The sequence below is a fragment of the Rhodnius prolixus genome, unplaced genomic scaffold (assembly GCF_049639745.1).
Source record: "Rhodnius prolixus isolate KJV_2025 unplaced genomic scaffold, Rpr scaffold_5, whole genome shotgun sequence".
Lineage (NCBI taxonomy): Eukaryota > Metazoa > Arthropoda > Insecta > Hemiptera > Reduviidae > Rhodnius > Rhodnius prolixus.
Window position 1 is genome coordinate 26,437,602 of NW_027411624.1, and position 18,358 is coordinate 26,455,959.

Consider the following 18,358-nt stretch of genomic DNA (forward strand, 5'->3'; position numbering starts at 1 on the left):
AAAATGAGTAAAACGTCTAGTAAGTTATTCTAAAAGACACTGGAATAAAGATCCTCTACACTATGCTCTAAGAGCGCAGTCAGTTATCGAACGCCAATTAAATATTTGTATTCAATCTTTATTCCCTTCTTTCTTTTTCAAGCAATGCACAAATGAAATTACATTTTCAGTTCTATTACCTGTTCTGCTTTTTAATAAGTACCACCATAAGGCATCTTTAAACAGCTTTGCTTTACTGCTCTATGCTAGCGATGCAATTGTACCATGTAAAAACTTTACGAATCTATTTCAATGGGTATATTGGAAGAGAACTAGTTCTAGTAGAATAAAAGGATGGGGCATCTACGTAGTACGTCCGATTGGGCACTGGCCTAACCTTATAAATCTGCCCCAGACATCGCGGCAGTTTCATAGGTTAACCCTCCACCACCAACAGCCCTTAGATCTTTGTAACAGGAGAGGTTTTATATTTATTTATTTTTAATTTTTTTTTACAGTCAGCCGTGCCACACCTACTCGAGTTCCTATCGGTTACTTACTACCGCACGCATGCACCCACCAAGAATCCTTGCCAGTTTGACATGATCTCAATCTTATTTTTATTAGAAACATTTTATTTTATAAATTCAACGTTTTTATTGCCTCAGTGAAGGTATATTACACAGCTAATGCAAAGATTGTTTACTTGAGATAAAAAAAATGCCACGTTTAAGAAAAAAAAACGATTATCACCCTTAACGGGTAAAGAAAATTAATAATAATAATAATAAAAATTAAGCACAATGTGAGATGTTACAATAGGTAATTCGTTCCGAGTTTCAGGAAAAGTTAAGTCCCAGTAACTTTCACAGCATCATTAAAGGTGGAAGGTATCAAAAACTTGATTGACGGAGAAATTTAGGAATAGAAAAAGTTATTTAAGCGGAACACTACAAATTAAAAAAAAAAAAAATCATTACCATGTTATTCAATTTAAAACGCGGGGAATCTCAATGATAAGGCCCTCCAATCCAGTGATTGAAAAAGCACACCTTCCAACCATAGGACTTGCGCACTGATCTTACTGTTTAGAGAAATCGATAATGGTATTTGTATTTAATTTTGATTTTGTTTTTCCCACCTTATAATTTAACGAATATTTGATACTTTCGTTACAGGTTTGATTAAATTATTTAAAAATGCCTTCAAACGTATAAAAAATTTAAATTATTAAATGTATAAAACAAATTTAAATTATGTAAAAACACTATTTCAGGTCAATTCAGAAGTCCAGCGAAAATCAAAATTTTTGGAACGTTTTCTAAATAACCCTTATTTAAAATAAAATGTTGAGGTGATTGTATAAAACAGTTATCAGATGAAAATCCATTTGGAGGCTTAATAAAAATGTAAGTAAAACCTCCTAAAACTTCTATACCAATGAAAACCCAAAATTATTTTATATCAAAGGCATGGAAGGTTAAATATAACAGCAAGATTACTGCAGGTGAGAAAAAAAACAAAAAAAAACAGGCTGAATACAATACCTTGATATGTGCTGATAACTAGTGAGTATAATTCTTTGATAATTTTGGATCTCTGTACCTTCCATTCAGGACGTCTACTACCATACTACATTTTACACACTGCTACTTACGGGAGCTTCTATTTAAGAAAGAAAGCAGCTTATTGATTCATAATCAAAATCGGGTCATGGCGCAAGTCTCATCCCAGTTAAGGCTACATAATGGACTGGAGGTGGCTTCTAGTGGTCAGGAAGAGTAAACTAATAATACACAGACTTGTTCATAGATAGCGCAGTTGTTGACTCTGCTTAACTAGACTTAATTCCGTTTTTTATTAAAATGAATTTAAGTATTTATGGATTTACTTGAATTTCAAATAAAGCTAATTATTAAAAATGTAATTTTATGTACAGAAAGTGCGTAGCGTAGCTTAATTATTTCACCTATTCATTCTATACCCAAACATTTCACCGATTGTTTAAATAAAATCTCCAAACATGTCATTTGCCTGGTATACTTTCTTCGTAGAGAACATGTCTAAATCACATTTTTCAACTACTTCACACATTTCAATCATTCGTACACTTAGCGAACTACTATTTAGTTAATTTCAGTTCTGATAAAGCATTAAATGGCTTAACTCAACTACATCTGTACAGAAACATATTTTGTGTAATCTCCACTCTAGATATAATTTCTTACTCTGAAAATTGGACGAAAATTAAAGTTAAATTACTTTCCACATTGGGATAGCCACTCAGCATAAAGCCACCGTGACCCAAAAAGTGTATGACTATCTAGATGTATCACTCCTGTGTGATTGGGCTTAAAGAATGTGAAGATACTGTTAGGTAAAGCTTAAGTTACGAGTTTTTCTCCGCCAAAGTACTGAACTCCAAACCATACACATCCTTTATCTGGAAGAAATACACGATATTGTTGAGATAATTACACATATTCTTCCTCTTCTAGTCAAATCTACACAACCAATTCGTTGTCAGGCCCTGCGATGCATATGTTGTTTAACTCTTCTACAGGGCACGAAAAGAGTCCTAGTTAAGATAGTACGAATACCTTTTCTGCCTTATTGGAGTAAAGTCGTAGTAAACTTATAAAAGAGGCTAATAACGAACTTTCACCTGTGGCCTGAGGTTTTTTCATTCCCCATTGCTACTTTTTTTATCCAGGCATTGTTGGCTACACTACTGCAATTTTGTTGTGCAGTAAATGGCTCAAGTCCTTTGAGGATATCAAGGGAACTACCCAGACCAGACTGGCTGCCTAGTACGCTTATATCCTGAATGACCGCGCAATCAAAAAGTTACCAATACTTTAAAATGTACAAATAACAGTATTTTTACTAACTTAAATTAACTTCATAGAAGTTAACAGCCAGTAGAGAGAGCTACCTCAATGTCTGGGAAAATTACGACTTTGGGATTTAATACCTTTCTCTTATAATCAATGCAGCGCAAATTGCAACTAGCTCTAATTAAAACCATACTTGCAGAGATGCAAGATCCGTAGAAGTGGTCATCTTCCTACAGAAGAAGAGAAACTAATTACATAAATTTAAATGCAATCAATTGAATTCTTTACAAAAGTAGATGCAGTACTGCCGCAGTTCACCTAACAAAAGTTCTCTTCCTTCACTTCAACAAGACCAGCTCAAAGCAAAATCAGGTTACCAGTCAATTACACAAACGAAACGCCAAGTGCCTGGAAGAATGAGATAAAATCTGTTTTTAAAAGTTCATATATCAAACTGTACATAAATCTATATTAAATTTAAAATTCTAGCAAAGATAATTATTTTACGGAAATTTAGTTTGATATTCATTTCAGAATACTTTTCTGTCAGGACACTTGGCTAAAGACAAGGTAAATGACAAGAAACAACTATCACAATTATTTTCAAACAAATTATTGTGCTTGTTATTAATGAAATGACATTTATATAAAAAGAGAGAAAGGAAGAGCTTGATAACAAAGAGGAGAGGAAGCAGTACTCCCACGAGCAGTGAAAGTGCCCACTAAACTGTTATGCCTAAAGCCAAGTGATTAGGAAGTACAAGCTATCTTGGTATTGTTATGTAAGTTCTTACACTTCTGCTTTCTAAAGGGTTTGCTTGTTGTTAACTTCATTTAGTGACTCCAACAGTTCCCTGTCAACTTATTACGTATAAATAATTAACTATATTTTTCCACTTATATCGATAAATAAAATTGCAAACAGGCCACCAAATAGATTACATATTAATTTCTTTTCCTACTGTAAGAGAAAGTGCAGTAATTAGGTAATTACTAATTAGTAATTGAGGAAATTAAATTTTCAAAGGAAATAATGTATTGAGAGATAACCTGACTAAAATGAGAAGGCTTTGATGTTTACTTCCACTTATTACTCATTAGCTAAGGAACGGATTTTTATGTATTTAAAAATGCCAAATATTTAATTAAAATATGCATTTATTTTCGTCAATTATGTGGAAAATATGTGATTTTCTTAAAATATTTTCTGAAATATTTAAGTAAAATGTACATTTTTTTTTATGAAAATGGATTTTTTTTTGGGGGGGGGGAAGTTATAATTATTTATACAAGAAAAGAACATTTTTACAATTTATAATAATTTATTAGGTACAAAATAATTTGTTTTTACAAGTTATAATGATTTATACAACAAAGAACATTTTTACTATTTATAAAAAGATGTGTTAAATTTTCAATTTTGAAAACTTCACTCTTCGAAATTGTTTGCAACCACATGGAATTTCAAATGTTGGAACGTAAAGTGACGACGATCTGGGCGTAAGATGGACTTGTAACGACTAAAAGATCGTTCAACATCTACAGATAGGTGCCTTGCTGGAAGAAGTTATCTCGTTGGTTGTAAAGGGTGCACGATGTTCTGAGGTGACTTCTGTTCCACTGATAATATCAGAAATCTGGCAGATGGTCTCCCACCCTTTGTTCTTGCTCAGTACTTCTACCAGTTTTTAAGTTTGTGGAAAGGGTTATCTGCTCTAACCAAAGCCCGACACAGATCTGTACTCAGAGTATACTTACTTGATAATGGAGATGTAAGGAAGGCTTGATAGGACGTCCTCTCCTTCTTTCTGTTTTTATTCTCTATGTGCGATCCGGTGGCAATATGTTGGGTGACTTGGGAACGTTGAGAGCAAGAAACGCACTTGTCACAAGCTGTGCAGTACAAAATGTCTCCATCACTTCGAAAAAGTTCTGGTGGAAACTCGCAAAGATATTTAGCAACCAGTTGTTTGTTTTAGGCCGATGTTCGTGGCATTTCACCCAAAAAAGAATACACTAAGTGACCGAACGAAATGAATTGGACACTTCAACGAACGAGCTGAAAGAACAGACAACGTCAGACAACTTCAAAGAACTAACAAGTGCCCGTCACTGTTTAGCAGCATTCTGTGTAAATATCAATAACCATTGTACCCACTGTGATTCACAGCCCTACAGTCTGTGGTTCACAGTTCCTGTCAACCATCTCCCAATTATGAAAATATGCCCAAAATGAAAAATATGAAAAAATATGTACATATTTTCATTAAACATGTAGAAATATTTATTTATTTTAATCAAATATGTATAAATATGCGATAACATACAAATATGTGGAAATATGTGAAATAAAAGTAGACTCAAACTGCTTAAAAAGTGTCAGTATGAATACTTCTAGTTGAAAAACGTCTGTAAATTGCCTAGAAAAAAATATGTAAATACATACGAATCCGTTCCCTACTCATTACACAACTGTGTTGGGTGAATTGGACAGCGTATTGGAAGTATTATTATTTCAAAACCAAAAATCAAGGAAATTAAAATTGATATTTGGTTTAGCGATATGACCAGACCAGGGTATCTTACAATAGGTTTTTGGATCACTCGAAAGTGCCAGTTTTCTGATTAAAATTTGTTCGTTCTATTTTCTAAATATACTAACTGAACTTTAAGTAAATACTGGTTGCTCAAATATTCATTTATAAGATGTATTTGAAATCTTTTCAAATGAGAAACTACGTTAGGGTAATCCAGTGAGGCTGGCTTTTGACTTAAGTTCCATTTCGATGTAAAGTATGGTCATTATCATAGAATATTAACCTGAATGAAATATACTGCTAAAATTCTAAGTTTAGAAGCATAGGCGAGAGGGCAAATTCCTAAACTTTTATCCAAAATTTTCTTGTAAACCAATCTGCAAATGTTTTGAAACTTGGTATTCATATTAGGCGCCATTAGGCTTTCAAGAAACTTCTTCTTTGAAAATTTATTTAGGAGTCTTGCGGAGAAGTGGCAAATGGTTTTTGCTCTGAAGTTTCATTTCTTTATAGTGCACGATTTTATCATCAGTATTGTTAATTTAGTGGGCATTAAAGTTTGAGACTAAAATCCACAGTTTGCAAAAAAATAAGGAGAAACTGTTAAATGTACGAGCATTGTGTCGTGCGTGTTTCACACAGAATATATACTTTTTCGAAAGCCTAATGTCTGATTGATAAACGATTTTATCAATTTTTGAATGGTTAATTCTTCAGGGAAATCTGAATATAATCAAGGGTAGCAGTCTTGGAGATTAACAGTTTAGAATTGTTCAGAAAGAGGTTACACATACCAGGGTAGGTATTGTTCGAAGAGGATATTTAAGACGATTTTGGCCAATGTGACGTACAGCATTAATATTTAATACAATTGTTGAAAAACAAAACAAAAAATCATTGAAATTAAATGAACATTTAACTTTTCATTGAAGAAGAAATAAATAGTATAGTTAAGTATGAGAACAGTAAAATAATAAAACATTCGTGTATTCTGTATAGCCATGATTAGTAGGACAAGGTTTTCCATTGAAATGCTATATTTTCCGTGAAGGTAGTAAACTATCATCACTTGTATTAACCTTTTTCCTTACATTTACAATAAAATGACATTCCGCTGTAAACATTCCACCAAAGGTTATTTAATAAACAGTTTCTATCGCATAATTCTCTCTTCCACACTCTTCGCTTCCATAAGCTTCTTCTACCTCATTAATTTATGTCCTTTTTATTTTTGATTGAAATAAAATAATCAGGCGTGATCACACAAGATTAGCTCTTACTCTTCAACAATAATTGTCATAACATGAAGGTGACAATTAACAGGGAAGTCAACCACACGATAAGTGCCCTTAAACTAATTTTTTAATGATATCCAGGGGGTGGAAGCAGTATGCAAACACCAAAAAAAAAACAAGTTTTTTAAGAAATTATTTTAGATTAATGGAACAAAAAGAGCGGCAGAAGAAAATAGAATGTGTGACTGATCTAAGGATAACAGAATGAAAATATAATGTCACAAAGATTCGAAGTAACTGAGAGAGAATTACTGACTTATTTCTAGACATCTGTATAAAATATAACACAGATCTGAAGACTAGAGCTCTAGCAAACGGTTCTCTATTGTTCTAAATTTGATAGCATATTTTTCAAATGAAAATTTTTGTCCTTAGTTTATGTAACTAATCATTTACATGAAACTGTAGGCGGTCTCTTGTGCAATATTATTGCTTGCCTATGCTTTCATTTTTGAAGAGCTTTCTTACAATATGTTAATTCTACATAAATATGGCAAGGTTGTAATTGAAGAGTAACTTTCTACAGAGAATCCCTTCTTCACAACAGAACACAATCCTAATTACCATTCAATATCAGTTTAGGATGAAACTAAATTCACAGATTCTCCTCACCACCAAGAACGAAGTATTTATTAAAGTAATCCTCAACGTTATAACTCCCTCTAACCTTTCAAAATGGAAGATATGTATAGAAATATTTAAAAATGAAAATGAAATTAATATAAATTCTGAAATAAATCGCCAAAGTTATATATATAAAAAAAGTATCACAATTCTTGTTGATGGCTTTTGCCCTGAAGAAGTGTCAAATCAAGTCCGAACTCTCTGCAAATTCAAGTTTTCACTCATTTTGTTCGCATTTATTCATACTCAACCCAGATAAGTAGATATGATGGATTTTTTGTCTCAAGAAAAATCAAAAAACATGATATATATACGAGTATTCCACCGAATTTGATAATTTGTTTTGTTACAATGGTAAGAGAAAGCAAGAAGGTTACACTGGTAATAGGAGAATGGACGACAACTTTCACCATTCAAGGAGTTTCTGCCAGACATAAATTAATGCGCCAAGGTTGGGGTCCAATAAATTGGCTAAAAAAGATTATTCTTAAAGATTTTTAAAAAAATATACGTTTTGGGACTTACTCCTAAGCGGCATATTCTAGCCAAACATCTTCGAAGTTGATTGTAAAATAATTTGTTAATTTTGCTGAATTTATAATAACCAAATTCACAATATTATGTAGACTATTCATTATCTCTCTTCTTCGTGCAGAAAGTGCCGTTAATTGTAGTAGTGTTTGAGTGTTTTCAGTACTGTAATTGCTGTACAATATTAACATTACGACCCTCTGGTGGCCTCCCAAAATATGTAGAACCACCTCGATATAGGAACTAAATGGTACATGCGATGGTGAGAAGAAATAAATGTGATGCACAGTTGGTAATCAGAATGAACAGAAAACCTGTCCGACTATTTTGACCACGCAGAAATTCAACCATGTTCGCCACCAGAATGGTAGATTAATTTGGAATCCGCACATCCGACTGAAAAAACAAGAACTGAACTGAGGCGATACAAGTCATGGACCAAACTCCTCATTGAACCACAGATACGTATAAACTGACAATTTAAAATAACTTCTTCGATATCAATCAGTAAACTGTTGAGATCCACCAAATATTAGAAACCGAAGACCTCAGACGAATCTGTATTCCTCAGAGAATATGTTAATAAAAAGTATAAACAATAAATTGTGGCGATAAAAAAAAAAAAAAAAATGGCGAAGCAAAGAATAATGGCCTCGTAAATTAATCTACATAATACAGCTTAAATAGGTAGTCATTATTATTAGGAGATATCAACATTAAAAAGACATTAATTTATAATTTGTTATTAATGCGCTAATAAAATTTTTATTTAAACTCATTGATTTCTTTTCAATGAAAATTTAGCAGGCAGACCAAAGAGTCTAATAAGTCAAAGATTGGTGAAGGCTCAGTAAATACGCACAGACTTATTGCACGTGTATACAAACATACACTACTATAATAAAAGAGATAATGAAAGCCTTGGAAATGACGGTCCAGATAAAAATAAATATAATTAAAAACAAACTGTGGACAGGGTCACTATGTGACTGTTGTAAATCTCTCTCAAATACAACACACACACACATTATACATTAACAATAATCATTTCTTTTATCTAAATTTTATATGATAAATAAATAATTAATTGAGCCCAACTTTTACGAGTATTACAGCGTTCAACTTTCATACAATAATGGCACGTGTATGCAAAACTTACTATTTTAACAATATAATTATTTGTTAAATTAAGTGAAGGGACGATAATTGATATTCAAACATGATTCGCTGTTTTATTTAACTTGATTATTGCGATCAATTAACATTCTAATTCGAAGAGAAGCTGGGGCCAATAGCCGAAAACACAAGCAGCTTTCGATCAGACAAAGAGATTTCCATAATATTGTCTTCTAAATGTTTTTCTCATAATTACGAGGGTCGTTTGAAAAGTCCGTGCAAAGTCAGAGAGATAGCACTACTGGCGCGTATCGAGGTTATGTTTAGTTAGTAGCATCTCTTGGAAGAACACACACCAAGTTTCAGCCAGATCGGTCTATTTCTTTGTGTTTGGCATTCGTTTGAATCGAGGAAGTCGAGTGATTTTCAAAAAATGGACGAAAAAGAATTTTTCACTACTTTATGAAAGGCAAAACGCCTCAGGAGACTAAAGAGAAGCTTGATAAACATTATGGTGACTCTGCACCTTCGATTAGAACAGTTTATAAGTGGTTTCAAAATTTTCGGAGTGGCCATATGGGCACAAGTGACGCTGAACGTTCTGGACGCCCTGTTGAGGTTACTACTCCAGAAATCATTGATAAAATCCATGATATGGTGATGGATGACAGAAGAGTGAAGGTGCGTGAGATTGCTAGTGCTGTGGGCATCTCGAATGAACGGGTACATAATATTTTGCATCAACATTTGGACATGACAAAGCTATCCGCAAGATGGGTGCCGCGATTGCTCACGCTTGACCAAAAACGAAATCGTGTGAAGTGTTGCAAGGACGGTTTGCAGCTGTTCCAGAAGAATCCGCAGGACTTTAAGCGTCGTTTCGTCACTGTGGATGAAACATGGATACATCACTACACTCCTGAGACCAAAGAACAATCTAAACAATGGGTTACCAAGGGGGAATCTGCGCCAAAAAAGGCGAAGACCGTTCTTTCGGCAGGAAAGATTATGGCGACTGTCTTTTGGGATTCGCAAGGAATAATCCTCATCGACTATCTGGAAAAGGGTAAAACTATTACAGGTGCATATTATTCATCGTTATTGGACCGTTTGAAAACCGAGCTGCAAGAAAAACGCCCACGATTGGCCCACAAAAAAGTCCTTTTCCATCAACGCACCAGCTCACACCTCAGCAGTTGTGGTCGCAAAATTAATGGAAATAGGGTTCCAACTCTATTTCACATCCCTCCTATTCTCCAGACTTGGCTCCCTCGGACTACTATTTGTTCCCCAATATGAAGAAATGGCTGGCGGGAAAAAGATTTTATTCAAACGAGGAGGTGATTGCAGAAACGGATGGCTATTTTTCAGACTTGGACAAATCCTATTATTCGGAAGGGATCAACAAACTAGAGCAGCGTTGGACGAAGTGTATAAGCCTAAAAGGAGACTATGTTGAAAAATAAAAAAGGTTTACCCCAAAAAATTAAGTAGTTTTTATTTTTGCACGGACTTTTCAAACGACCCTCGTATATAGGTGAGAAATTTAAGTTTTCTACAAATCTATTCTAATCTTAAAGTTTGATTCCTTTATCCCGGGTATGACCATACATCGTCTTGTGGACCCTGTGCCCCTTACTGGTGCCAGAAATACCAGGATCTGAGAGGGAAGCTAGAAGTTATTTTCACTTTTATTTTGTGATTACTAAATTCCACCTGCCTTGGAAGATTGAAAACTTCTGATAGGAAATCAACCCAACCCGTTCTTCACTTTTTCAAGTAAAGAACAAAGAAATTAAATTTTTTATTTTACAAAATACATTGTGGCTTGAAGTGAATGTATTAAATCATTATAATTGTATTTGACTAGTAATAAAATCTTATTACTCTGATAATTACACTACAAAGAAGTAAGTAAATGAGATAACGATGTGAAATAATTACATAATCATTTAAATGAGATAACAATAAAAAGTAAAAATAGTGAAATGTAGGATCCAAATGATGAATGGTCCAATAGAAACGAAGAAATCTTTCAGTAGACTGAAATGAATGTTTAAATGTGACTATAATAACTGCGCAGGCTTTAATTCAACACTGAATTTTTAATAATTCTGATTAATATGTATAAAATTTTTATTTCAGAAAATCAGTATTGCACTTGCTCATGGCAGTGATGGTCGGGTCTCTATGGAGTTGCTCCCTAGGGTTTTGTTAGTCTGACCGATACCTTATAGGGAAGGTGTGTAGTGTTTTCTGGATCCATTCCATGCTAGCACTCCACTAAAAGTATCAGAATGCCAATAAGCGTAGAATAGATTTTTTAATAATATTTGTACATTTTCGTAAAAAATAAAAACACGACTAGCAAAAAATAGGATGTACAGGTTTCAGCATATACAGGGTGACCACAGTTATATGCTCCACCCACTTTTTTTTTTAACGGCGGGAAATTTCGAAAAAATAAAAAACACGTATTTAATCATTTTTAGTCTAGTTTATTTTAAGTGATTGACCCATTTTTTTAAACCCCTGTATCTCGAGATACAGCATCCAACTTTTGTTTTTCAAATGGAACGTTATATTTTTTGTTGCATATTTTTATAGTAATTGAGCTCCTAAAAAAACAAAAAAAAATTTTTTGAAATCGGTTAGGTTTTTCAAAAGTTATGGTAATTTAAAATATGAAAAACAAATTTCAGTTTATTGTCAAAATTAGGTTTTTTTTTTTTTTAAAGAATCTGTTCAAACTGGGCACCATCAACGGATAGGCAAGCCAAAGCTCTGGACTCCCACGCTTTGCTTGTAGCAGCACTTATGGTGGCGATGTCAGGATCTAGGCAGGCTAGAGTTATTCGACGTTCAGATTGTTTTTTCTACAAACGTTTGGTGCTGGAGTTTTAGGAAATCAACTAATCGGCCCATACTTCTACAGAGAGAACTTAACTGGTGAAAGGTATCTAACTTATTTTAAAGAGACATTTTGCCAGTTCTGCTTGAAGATGTTCCTCTACAACGTCGGCTAGATATGTATTTTCAACAAGATGGTTGCCCGGCACATAATGCGAGAGTTGTTCGAGGTTACCTGGACAGAAATTTCCATGAAAATTGCTTAGGGACTCATTGTCCCATCCAATGGCCACCTCGATCTCTAGACTTAACCTCAATGGACTATTTTTTGGGGGGGATATCTAAAAAATAAAGTGTACAGTAACCTTAATCCCTTGGCTTCAGTCGATGATCTGAAACGTCGAATAACTCTAGCCTGCCTAGAACCTGACATTGCCACCATAAGTGCTGCTACAAGCAAAGCGTGGAAGTCCAGAGCTTTGGCTTGCCTATCCGTTGATTGTGCCCAGTTTGAACAGATTCTTTAAAAAAAAAATAACGTAATTTTGACAATAAACTGAAATTTGTTTTTCATATTTTAAATTACCATAACTTTTGAAAAACCTAACCGATTTCAAAAAATTTTTTTTTGTTTTTTTTAGGAGCTCAATTACTATAAAAATATGCAACAAAAAATATAACGTTTCATTTGAAAAACAAAAGTTGGATGCTGTATCTCGAGATACAGGTGTTTAAAAAAATAGTCAATCACTGAAAATAAACTAGACTAAAAATGGTTAAATACGTGTTTTTTATTTTTTCGAAATTTCCCGCCGTTTAAAAAAAAAGTGGGTGGAGCATATAACTCTGGTCACCCTGTATGTTGCTGAAAACTAAGCAAAAAGTTGATCAGTTACGACTCTCTTAAATCAGTTATCACAAAGAATCGAGACAATATTCAGTGGACTTTCAACAATAGAGAAATTAACAGTAACAATTTAAAAGAAGAAAAATTATAGAATTCATGGTTGAGGGAAAAAGTCCTAAACAAAGATGATAGCCTAACATATTTCCACTGTGTATTACAAATCGAAACAATATCTTTGAACAATTAAAAAAATATTGAAAAAAGTAAAGTGGCAGTTTGGGTCAATGATTTTTTTTTTCAAATTTTGAGGTTTTTGTCACATTTTTAATTTTACAAAGATAATACAAGTATTAAGTATAATTACAATGAAGTAAACCAACTCTGGAAAAATGTTCCATATAAATGTAAATTTCCATAGGTGCATGAGTATATGAAGATAAAAGAAAATTATGAAAGCCATCTTAGAGAAAATCTGTGAAATTATGTGTCAAAAACTGTGAACTTTTCTCAGAAAAGAGATAAATACAATTGGTCGACTTTGTCCAAAAGTTTCAAAAAATGTTCCTGCTAGGTATCGCCTTATACAAGTAGAATATAATTTTAACTTTCTGTTATTTTCTGTTTTTGAGTTATGGGGATGCACAATTACTTTACACAAACACCTACAAACAAAAACATACAAACCTTCATAATCAAGAGGTGCATTTTGGTGAATATTAAAATTGCAAATCTGCAAGATTTCACTTACGAGTGGTAAGAATAAATAAATATAAGTTTGGAGAGTTAAGCCTTAATTTGGTCAGCTAGTGATTACATAAGTAGGTTTTGTTCCGTTTGTATTAATTTTCAAGGCATACTGGTGAATGTATTTACTAATTTTGTGAGCGCATTATACTGATATAATTGTTATATTCATGTCCTTAAGAAATAACCTATACATTATATCTACAATTAAATAAATTTATGTTTTGCGTAATGTGTTAACTTAGAGACATGGATAGTTAAATATTTGTGTTTATTTAAGTCAGAAGAAAAAAGCTGTAAGCTGTAGGTCGGTAACACCGCAGAGTTCGTGTGCAGGGAGAGAGAGGGTTACTTAAAACCTCGGATATAAAAGACTAGTAGAGAGAAGGTGGATAGGTTTCACCAGAGGCAGGTTACGCAAGTTAAGTGAGAGGGAAAGTAGAGTGAACCTTGGGTAAGTACTGAAGCGCGCTAGGGGACACCGCTGTTCTCCACTCAGGGCCAGCACAACTTGGCGACTGGAGAGAGCTCCCCCTTGAAAATATAAGTGAAATTTCTGGCTCCAATAGTGTAGCAGCCCCTCAACTAAGTAAAAATTGTCTCAAAAATTGAGCAAATAAAAAGTTAGCGACTGAAACAATAAAAAGAATTCTTTTAAAATAGATGCAGCTTCCCACAAATACACGATGCTTTTATGGAAACCCCTAGAAACCTAAAATTTCTGGGAAAAATGTTTTAATCAAAAGAGAATACATTCAGAATTCTCTCTAACGTTACTAAGAAATATTTAAAGCAAAATCAAAATATGTAATTTTTGTACTCATCATCTTCCAGGCATTACAATAACAGCATTTAGTAAAAAAAAAGAGAAAATGTGGTGGTCTAAAGGGAGCCTTGACTGGTGCCCAAAAACAAGCTAAATAAATCTTACGCATAGTTGGTAACAGCTGACAGAAAAAAGACGTGTGTAACATACATCATTATTATTATATTAGTATTTTTATTGGAAGTGGCAGATAATGTCTTGCCCTTGGCAACAGATTATGGAAAGTGAAGTTGGCCTTGATTGTTATTGTGAATAGCTGATTCTCAGGGACACCAGGGTAGCGCAGCAATAAGCGGTGATATAGGCACCACACACATAAACACACATACAAAGTAAATAATAAAACACCTTAACTTTCTATTGCGTATACATGGTCACCCTAAGAGATGAGTGTGTGTGCACGCGAAAGAGAGGAAGATAGATGAGAACGGTCAGAGAGAATCAAGATGACACTGCAGCACCAAGGTGTAACCAACGGTGTAACCACCGTTTGGTTATCTTAAAAAAGGGAGAACACAAGAGGATAACTAATTATGATAAAGAGTTCCCTATAGAGTACAAAGCCTTCTTAAATCCTCCTAGAATATCTAGCCTCCTTATGTCTACAAAGCTCTGGTAAAGGTGCAAATCTACTAGCTTATCGTGGAAAGCAAATGGAAATGCGACAAATTATTAAGAGAAAACTCAATGAGAATGTTGTCTCGCCAACACCCACTTCTGGCAACAGAGAATCATAGGAATTTGTGAAAGGAACTCCTGAGATAGAATGACACACAAAGACAGTAAATCAGTCCCTAGATAGGTAGGTCAAGGGGTAAGAGAGTCTGTTTCAAGAAGCAGTGAATAAACAGATCTACTGAAGCAGTGTGCGCTTTAATCGAAGTCAATGTACCTATATATCTCAATGGGAGAAAGAATGCACTGCCAAACAAATTAGTAGATCCAATTGTAGATCTTAGTCAAAGACATCACACCATTATACCTATTGCAATATCATGTATTGTAAACTTCAACGAAACATTATCTGAGGTAATTATAGAAAAATTTTGATTTAATAAGAAACAAGTATAAAAATTAAATGCTTACAGATGCTCACCACTGAGTACCCTTTCTTAAAGGTTGTAAATCCATCCCCCAAAGATTCCAAAAGGTTGATATTTCCAAATTCATACAGGAAAAGTGCCAGAAAACCTGAAATTGCCAAGATTCAACTGTAGTGCTTCAGTCAAGTTAGTTATCATAAAATTTAAATTTATCTGACTTATTTAAATAATCAACTAAATATTGTGGAAATATTTGCTGAAAACATGGAAAAACTTAGATCCACAAGTCGTACAATTAAATGCAAAAAAAGGAGTAAAGTATACGAAAGTGTTCGAGTGTGAACAAAAATATATCCTCCACGAAAAATCCCAAGAAGTTTTGACACTCCTCAGGTTTTGATATGGAAGGTTTCAGCCAAATAATGTGAAACTTTTGTTCCATTAGGATGGAATACCTGAATCATATCCCGATGACAGAATATCACTTCCTTATTTTTTTGTGCACTTAAACGTGATTTTCCCAGACACAAGTTTCATGAATTTCTTTCTTTAACATTTAAGAATGAAAGCCTGCTGCTTCTTTTAAACTAACCTACCGTAAAGCCTACTTTGAAATGGCGTTTTACAGAAGTATACGTTCCTTGAGGCCCTTTATTTTCAAGTAAAAAAAAAAATAAAATAAATAAATAAAACAATAATAATAAATGTATGAAGGGAAGGGATTAGCTATGAGGTTAGCATACTGGACTCCCACGCGGAGGTCCCGGGTTCGAATCCAGCAGCTGACCCTTAGATTTTCTCTTCCTGGGAGCTTCTTACAGCTCACTGTCCGGTGATGGACAGTGTTGTCTGTAACGAGAGAACACTGTCCGGAGTCCGGCAGTGCACTGAAAAAAGCTCCGGGCGCCAATAACCTTAGATGTTGATGCGCCTTAAATCATAAAAGAAAAAAAAAAAGAAATGTATGAATAGCGCGTCAAAGTCAAAAATTATAATGCGCTTGTTGATCATTAGGAAATTTTTAAGAAAATTATAGGTAATACTAATAAGAAGTAACTCTTATGGAATTGAGTTTTCAGTTACGCTTTCTGTAAAGTTTCACTTTGGTAGCAGCCTTGCTAATGATCAGTAATTAGAACAATCAGTTAAAATTCCCAGTTTAATGAAAATTGGGGAAATTCATCATTTTGAGTATAAGATTTGAAGTAAGAAAATATTATTTTGTAAGGTATAATTTGCATTTCTGAAAGCAGTATTTTGATTAATAAGTCCTGTAAAAATAAATATCGTTTAACATCTCAATGAAATAACATTTAAAATAAAATTACAACTGTGTATATAATAGGTTAATTGAATTTTTTAAGGAAAATTTTTATCATGATACTCAAGGTTAGAAAACTCATTGGACCGTTCAAGAACATCCTATTCATTAAGTAGATTCTCCTTCCGACCTCTTTTTAATAATCTACTCTGGCAGGTTAAGAACTAATCATAACTGTTAAAAAAACCTCTATAGATGGTATAAAATAAATTTTCCCTTTTTCAATTTTTAGGACCTATCCCCTAGTCTTGTTACAATATGATCTTTTCTGGCCATAAAGAGCCAATCTCATACAGCAAAAACGCGATTGCAAAACAATAAAACAGGAATAGAGAAACCGTTTCTTCCTCCTTCTCCTGGCAAAGCGTACACAGAAGTTCAGGAATGAATAACACCACCATGTGAAAATGTTTTCTGATACTAAGATGCGACCTATAAGGAGAAAAGCCACCATAAATTAACCTGGGTCCTACCTAAAACTAAAGGATCTTCTCAGTCTTTATTTTACGAAATCGGGCTATGTTTGTCGCTATTTGATTCCTGGATTTGCGAGAGCTTTTTTGGCATTCAGTTGTTCGGTTTTCAACTATCTACAGCTGTTTAGGTTAACACATTGCCGACCGCACGAGTTGCAACTGAAGGGAACTATAATATTGGAGTTGATTATAGTCATCGAAGTGCGAGAAACTCTCTCTTGCAAAGTGAGCTTACAATGCTTAGGGTATTCTCTTGATTTAATGCTCTGATTTTGATCCTTTTATAATTGTATATAGTTAAGAGCAAAAAGTGTAAACAGTTACTCCAGACGAAAAAAATTTATATTTGTACAGATATTTGAACAGAATGTACTATTCAAATAATTTGGTAGATCATTTGCACATTGACATTTGCAGTATCTTGCGGTAGAACATTTGTGCTGCAACTCTAGCTACATTTCTTACGAAAAATCGTCCTTTAAGTATATTATACTTAAAACCATGTATTCAGTACTCCATTGCATTGCATTGTCAAACGGAGATTTCTTCGATCGGTCGTGCACTGACATTTTACAAAACGGGGAGATTTTCCCGAGTGGTTGGCAATGTGTTAAGATAGAAACAACAGTTGTAGTGCACAGATAGAAAGTTTTCTTGGTAGTTTTCACATCTTCCCACATGCTCTAGTAATACTATAGTAATAATTTCCCTCTGATGGTTTATAAAACCCAAGAGTATTATCTTTATATTCTCAGTGATTGTTTTGTTTTATTTCTTTTTTAATTTGGCTTAATAAAGATATTATTATTATTACTATAGTAACAATTTATTAGTAATACCAAAATAAGTGATAAAGGAAACTAAAACAGTATATGAGCGAGGAAACCCTGAGAAACTAATCTCGTCGTTACAGTCGGCATGCCTACGAGGCAAGAAAATCTTGCGAAATGGTCCTCCACTGCATGGTCAGAAAATTGGAGTCGGCCGTCTTTAGCGACGAAGTAGTTTGGGAGGCGTTTTTAGACAATGAGGGCACGTTCAACATGAACTATCATCTACTCAACCATTTGGCGATGGAAATGCGTAGGATAGAAACCATGATTAAAAATATGACTGAATACTATGCTAAAGACTGTTAATGGCTCATCTCTAAGCAGACTCAGTATAACTGAGCATGCTGCAGTTCTTAAATGAACTATTAATTAATCTTAAATAACCTTGACCTGTGAGGATATTATATTCAGGGCAAGTAAATATTTCGATAGAGGCCTGGGATCGGCATGACACCGTCTGCGGTGGAGCTCCAGCTAGAAGCGCTGAATATAATAGAAA

At 33.9% G+C, this 18,358-nt stretch overlaps 1 protein-coding gene across 3 annotated transcripts in view; it reads right to left on the reverse strand.

The window, feature by feature from the left end:
• The window catches only part of LOC141457902 (histone-lysine N-methyltransferase SETMAR-like), a 50,688-nt gene that overhangs the window by 9,840 nt on the left and 22,490 nt on the right, over positions 1-18,358 (reverse strand). The window contains exons 2-3 of one of the 3 annotated variants that reach the window (XM_074135282.1): positions 15,273-15,377; positions 3,105-3,224 (exon numbers count right to left, since the gene is read on the reverse strand). The gene's annotated coding sequence lies outside the window, so the exon portion shown is untranslated. Of the gene's footprint in view, positions 1-3,104; positions 3,225-12,939; positions 13,279-15,272; positions 15,378-18,358 lie in introns of those variants that run through there. The other 2 variants (XM_074135284.1, XM_074135283.1) reach the window with 2 other exon arrangements.